Source organism: Mus caroli, chromosome 5 (genome assembly GCF_900094665.2).
Source record: "Mus caroli chromosome 5, CAROLI_EIJ_v1.1, whole genome shotgun sequence".
Taxonomy (NCBI): Eukaryota; Metazoa; Chordata; class Mammalia; order Rodentia; family Muridae; genus Mus; species Mus caroli.
This window is the reverse complement of record NC_034574.1, coordinates 24,826,124-24,833,420: the sequence shown is the minus strand read 5'-3', so window position 1 is coordinate 24,833,420 and position 7,297 is coordinate 24,826,124.

Sequence of the window (7,297 nt, the reverse complement as noted above, 5' to 3'; positions counted from 1 at the left end):
AAGAAAAAAAAAGAATCAGTTTGCTGTGTAAAACCTAATCCTCTACAATAGGAAGGCCCAGAAGACACACCCTTCATAAATCCTATAAGATGCAAACTGGTGAGAGGGCCACCAGCACATCTGACGGGCTTTGTGGTCTCTGCTTATGCCAGACCTTAGGGTTGGAGATGCTGCTGCTCAACTGAATGGATGAAAGGCAATGGGATTAACTGGGCACTGAGGTAGCAGGGGTCAGTAGCAGCACTGAATCACCAGAAGCAAGATGACTGCAGTTATATGGGCAGCGTAGACAAAACCATGTTCATAATGACGTAACTCATCATGGTCAGCACAGGCAAGACAAATTTTATAACGGCATGACTCATACAGACCTTTGGTACTGGCTAATCACGGTGTTTCCAGGCATGAAGAAGATAATGAGCCTACTGCATTTGTTTCATCTGTATCAGAAAAAAAAAAATCTCAAACAAATGAAAGAAAAGCTATATCGGATTCTGGCAAAAGGCAGTCTCGACCAGTGAATCTATTTCCAGACTTGAGTCAGTTTGCAGACCCAGAACCCCTTGAATGAAGGGGTAGCCAGGTTCCTCTAAGGAAGGACCTTGAGAAGACCCCTAAAAGTTTTGCTGTTAGCCTTTCTTCAGTTCTTCCTGAGAGGGACCTACAGCCTTTTATAAGGGTAACTGTACACTGGGGGAAAGGAAATGACCAGACTTTGCGGGGCTACTGAATACTGGTCCTGGGAAATCCCAAGAAACGTTGTTGCCTGCCTATTTGGATTCTGGAACCGGCATATTCCTCACTTGGGTGTGGTACTCAGGTCCATTTACCAACTGATTCAGAAACCTTTGTGTGGGGCCTGGACAGGAGAAGGCTCTTCAACAGGTCAAGGCTGCTGTCCAGGCTGCTCTATCACTTGGACCATATGATCCTACAGACCTGATGGTACCTTGAGGTGTCAGTAGCAGATAGAGATGCTGTTTGGAGCCTTTGGCAGGCCACTATAGATGAATCACAGAGGAGACCTTTGGGATTTTGAAGCAAGGCTCTACAACCATCTCCCTTTGAAGAACAGCTCTTGGCCTGCTATTCGGGCTTAGTGGAAATTGAATATTTGACAATGAGCCACCATGTGATCTAAACTGCCTATCACGAGCTGTGTGTTATTAGACCCCCCAAGTCACAAAGTCGGATGTGCACAGCAGCATTCTATTATCAAATGGAAGTTGTATATACTCAGGCCCAAGCAGGTCCTGAAGGCACAAGCAAGTTACATGAAGAAGTTGCCCAAATGCCTATGGTTTCTACTCCTGTTACAATGCCATCTGCTGCCAAGCATGCGCCTATAGCCTCATGGAGCATTTCCAATGATTGAGAAAGAAAAGACTAGGACCAAGTTTACTGATGGTTGGGTACATTATGCAGGTACCACCCAGAACTGGACAGCTACAGCATTATAGCCCTTTCCGGGACAACCCTGAAAGATACTGTTAAAGGGGGATCTTCATAGTGGGCAGAACTTAAGACAGTGCACATGGACTACAGTTTGTTTGGAAGAAATGGCCAGATGTAAGATTGTTCATTGACTCATGGGCTGTAGCCAATGGATTGGCTGGATGGTCAGGGACTTGGAAAGATCACAACTGGAAAAATCAGCGAGAAGGACATCTGGGGAAGAAGTATGTGGACTGATCTCTCCAAACAGGCAACGATATTTGTGCCCCATGTAAACACTCATCAAAAGGTGACTTCAGTCGAGAAGTTCAGTAGTCAATTAGATAGGATGTTCTGTTCTGTGGAGAGTCAGCCTCTCCCTAGCCGTTCCTGTCACTGCCCGATGGGCACATGGACAAAGGGGCCATAGTGGCAGAGATGGAAGTAAGGCATGAGCTCAGCAACATGGACTTCCACTCACCAAGGCTGACCTGGCTACAACTACTGCTGAAGGCCACATCTGCCAACAGAAGAGACCAATAGCAACATTCCCCAGGGTGACCAGCCAGCAACCTGGTGGCAGGTTGACTACATTGGACCATTTTCCCTGTGGAAAGGATATGTTGTCCTTACTGGAGTAGATCTTTATTCTAGTTATGGATTTGCCTGTCCTGTATATACTGCTTCTGCCAGAACCACCATCTGTGGACTCACAGAATGCCTTATCCATCATCATGGTATTCCACACAGTATTGCTTCTGACCAAGGAACTCATTTCACAGCCAAATAAATGCAACAGTGGGCTCACAGTCATGGAATCCACTGGTCTTACCATGTTCCTCACCATCCTGAAGCATCTGGTCTGATAGAAAGGTGGAATGGCTTTTTGAAGACACAGTTGTAACTCCAATTAGGTGGCAGCAGCCTGGAGGTCTGAGACGGGGTTCTTCAGAAGGCAGTATATGATTTGAATCAGTGTCTAATAATATGGTGTGGCTTCTCCCATAGCCAGGACCCACAGTTTCAGGAATCAAGGGCAGAAAAGGGAATAGTTCCACTATCCCCCTTAGTGACACACTAGGACAGTTTTTGCTTCCTTTCCCCACAACCTTATGTTCTGATGACCTAGAAGTTTTGGTTTCAGAGGGAAGAGTGTTCCTGCCAGGAGTCACAACAAGCATTCCATTGAACTTCCCCCTGGTCACTCTGGGCTTTTAATGATCTTAAACCAACAGGCTAAGAAAGGAATAACAGTGTTTGGAGGGGTGATAGATCCAAATTGCCACTGGGAAATTGGATTGCCTTTCCACAGCTGAGGTTAGAAGGATGGTGTCTGAAGTACAGGAGATCCTTTAAGGTGTCTCTTGGTACTACACTGTCCTGTGATTAAAGTCCATGAGAAACTACCACAGCCTAATCCAGGCAGGATGACAAAGGGCACAGACTCATCAGGAATGAAGAGATGGGCCACTTCTCCAAGAAAAGAGCCAAGGCCCTCTGAGGTGCTTGTAGAGGGTAAAGGGAATACAGAAAGGAAGTTAGAAATACCATCTGAGGCCACATGACCAGTTGCAGAATCAAAGATTCTTCTGTTTGGATTTTGTCAAAAAAATGTATTTGAACAGATTTTTTTCAATTTCTTTAACATCGGTTAAGAGAATGTCAATGATTATCATATTTAAGTTTGAGACACTAAAAGGATGTCTCCAAGGGACATTGCCATCTACTCTAAATTTACAATGTATGTGTGGTTAAATGAGGAATAGTTAACTATGTTAGGTGATATTATGATCTGGTTGTTTTTGTTTGGACATGAGATATGATTTGTGTCATGTTGACAAGGGGTGGATTAAATAAACTTTTGGGAGTAAGAAATGGAGGGCACACCTGTGACCCAGATCTTGAGGCTGGAAGACTCAAGCTTTTGACCCAGATCTTGAGGCACACCTCTAATCTGGGTCACACTTTCTGCTGGAGGCTTACATAAGGACATGGAAGAAGCAAGCTTTGGCCCTTTGCCTGCTTGCCCTTGCCTTGCTTGTTCTTCACTGGCATTGGAGCCTACATCCAGGATTCCAGCTTCTACAGTCCAGCTGAGACACCCAGCCTTGTGGGACTGAGCGACTACTAGATTCTTGGACTTTCCATTCACAGCTAGCCATTGTTGGATTAGTTGGACTGCACCCTGTAAATTATTCCAATAAATTCTATATGTGTGTTTATATATATATATATATTAGATATATAGATATATATGTGTGTTTATATATATATATATATATATATATAGAGAGAGAGAGAGAGAAATATCTAATCTCTATACACAGTATATAAAGAGAAAATAGATTCATGATTCATTTCATAGTGTGTATGTGTGCATATCTATCTATCTATCTATCTATCTATCTATCTATCTATCTATCTATCTATCTACATGTGTGTGTGGAGAGAGAGAGAGAGAGAGAGAGAGAGAGAGAGAGAGAGAGAGAGAGAGAGAGAGAGAGAGATTGATTCACTCCCTGAGTCCTGTGGCTCTAGAGAACCCTGACTAACTCCTATTTTCTGCATTTGGCCACTGACAACTTTTAGATCTCATTCCTTTTTTCTCCATATCTGGAACATCTGTTTTAAAAAGGAAGTTAGAGGTACATTTTAATGATATTGCATGCACTTGCCTAGTATGTGTGAGGCTCTGGTTCACCCCCCGGAATCTCAAATCAACAATCAAAAAACAACACAATGCAGCAGGATTGATGGCTCAGCTATGAAGAGCTTTTCCAGAGGACCTGAGTTCAGTTCCCAGTATTCACAGAGTGGCTCACAACTACATGTAACCCCAGATGCACATGATCTTCCCTTCTGGCTTCTGTGTTGTGACCCTCCCTGCCATGCCACGTGCCCCCGACCCCCCATTTCGTTGGCTGTTATTGGTCCGCAAGGACAAAGGGTGGTGTTTGGAAGTCCTGTGAGTACTTGTGGTAAATGAAGACAGCAGGACCAGCTGCAGGGAAGCCAATCAATTTTACTTGGGATGATTCAAGCCTTATATAGTTTTGGTAGATGGCAGGGGTGGTTAGAAACATTCAGGATGGGCAAAAGTCATTGGCTGAAGGCTTAAAGCACCGAAATGCCTCGTTAACATGGGGAAGCATTTCAGGAATCTTAGGTGCTAGCTGAACAGGCTCATATCAGAGAAAGGAAGGTGAACCTGTAATCTAAGGCTACATGGCATTCTGCAGATAGAAAAGAGGGGGGTGGGCAGGGGGCTTGAACTCCCCAAACAAGGTCAAAGGGAAAGCCCTGCCAATGAACGGAGTCCTCCATCTTATTGCACTGAGCCCCAGAAAGCTATCCAGACAATGGTGGACTCTGCCTTAATTAGCAGGGCAACACTGCATGCATGCGTGAATACACATACACATGCACCCTCACACACACACACCTTACAATGGACATAAATCACCTTTGTTTAATACAAAATAAAAGCTGTGGGGGGGGGGGTCATGTATGCCTGTAACTTCTGCACCGAGGAAGCTAAAGTAGGTGTAATTTTGCAGGAGACAGAAGGACCTGTACCACCACCACCCCCCAGGGGCTTTAGAAAAGGAATAAAGATGCCCTTCACCCTGCTGACTGACCAGCATACTGTATCTGCTCCTCAAGCTGTAGGTTCCAAAGGCAGGCCTGATCTGAGGAGTACTTTGAACAATAAATTCACAAGATAAAAATACTTAGGAAACGTATAAAGCTTAATGAGAATCTGTGACCATCACACGGGGCAGTGCATCCATGGTTAGGGCAGCTTGTCTGTTAGTTATCCGCAAAGGGGATGAATGGATAACCCGGAAGCCCTTTAACTGAGACTAGTGGCTCACCATGGGGGTAACTTGCTACAACAGATTGACAGCTGTTCAAAGATTAATTCAAGAAAGACCTAGATGCCCATATGGTCATCCATAGCAGCCAGGAGAAAGTTTTTGCTCTCCAGTTGTCACGGGCTCTATGTCAAACAGTAGGAACCATGATGTTGGCATCTGTGCCATCCCCATCACTGGCAAGAATATGGCTAAATACTTGGGCTCTTAGATACTTGGGCTCTGGACATAATCTCTGTGAAGGACACTGTCCCTGCGTAGAGTTCCACCAACATTTCAAGGACAACACATCAGTGGATATGCTGAAACCCTATCGTGGCGCAGGGACTTACCTGTAAGGACCATGGCACGTGGGCCCAGTGCCTTAACCTGGGTGGGCAGCTGGCTGTGCAGTGGCCACCTAATTAAAACAAGCATCAGAACCCTTAAATCCCCAGCTGCAGACCAAACCACACACACAGCATAGTTTTGTCTGTTGATATAAGCAGGTCTTACAGGGTCTGGCTGGGCTGGCTGGTCTGGCTAGCCTGGCATTCACTCACACTGTAGGTAAAGGTGGGTCCTGAACTCCAGGCAGTTCTCCTGCCTATGTCCCCCAGCTCTAGGATTGTAGGTATGCAACACCACACCCAGCTGCTTAGCTTATCTGCAGGTTCGGGAAGTATACATTGGTCATATTTTACAAGCCACGATTCCACATCTATATGCACATACTAAATTACCTTACCCGGAGTCTGGGGATGTCAGAAAAACCATCACACCCTTAGAAACTTCTTGGTTTATTTGCATATCCCAATTTGTGTAACTTTTAAAAACTCTTTTAAAGTTTTTACTTATTCACTTCTGCTCACCCCTCCCCTTCTCCTCTGAGCGAGTGGTGGACCCTCTTGGTAACCCCCCTCCCACACTTTGGCACTTCTAGTCTCTGCAAAGCTAGGTGCTTCCTCTCCCACTGAGGCTGGACCAAGGCCTCCCTGTCATATGCAGCAGATATGCAATTTGTGCTATTTTTAAATTTTTTTACCAATTAGATTTCCAGAAGGGAATCTTTATACAATTTTAATATGTTTTTTAAAAAAGAAAAAGAAAACCCAAAACTTCTTTAGTATCACCTTTAAAGTATGAAGGAAAGGGCTAGAAGATGGCTCAGGGGGTCAAGGTGCTTGCTTGCCACCAAGCCTGGCCACTTGAGTTCCACCCATGGGACTCCCTTGGCAGCAAATAAATAAAGCCCACACACTGTCCTGCTACCAACCTGTGGACAGAGGCACACCCCTGCTGCCAATAAACAGATCTTTAAAAATTAAGTGTGAGGAAAGGAACTGAGGAGCTGGAGGAGCCAGGAGCCAAATCAGAGCTTGGACAACAGTTGAAAGGTTTGTTTTTAAAGCTTGAACTCTAGGGTGGGGATGTAGACCAGCTGGTAGCGAGCTTGCCTAGCATGCATGAAATCCTAGGTTCAAGTCCCAGCACAGAGGTTAACTGGCTATGCCTATGATCTTGGCGCCCAGGACGTAAGGCCAGAGGGTCTAAAGTCCAGCCACCTTCAGCTACAGAGTATTTGAGGCCAGCCTGGGCTACACGAGACCTGTCTTTAAAAAGTTAATAAAGACTGTAAAATGATTAGAAAAAAACAAGTTCGTGGTTACTATTTCCACTTTCCCTGAGGAAATCAAGTGATCAAGTGTTGCCGTCACCTGTCTGGTCCCGGAAAAGTCATACCCAGGCTGCTCTCTGAAAGCAAGCTGGTCCTTCTATATCCAACAAGCAATAACCCCCTTTATAGGGCTAGCAATGCTGTTCAGCTGGATCTCTGCCCATCCTAAACCAGGCCTGATGGAACGCCAGTAGCCGCAGGAGGAACACGGAAATCAGAAATCAAATGTCATCTTGGAGCCAATGGAGCTAAGTAACACTCTTATCTTAAAAACAAAAACAAAGCCGGGTGTGGTGGCACACTCCTTTAATCCCAGCACACAGGAGGCAGA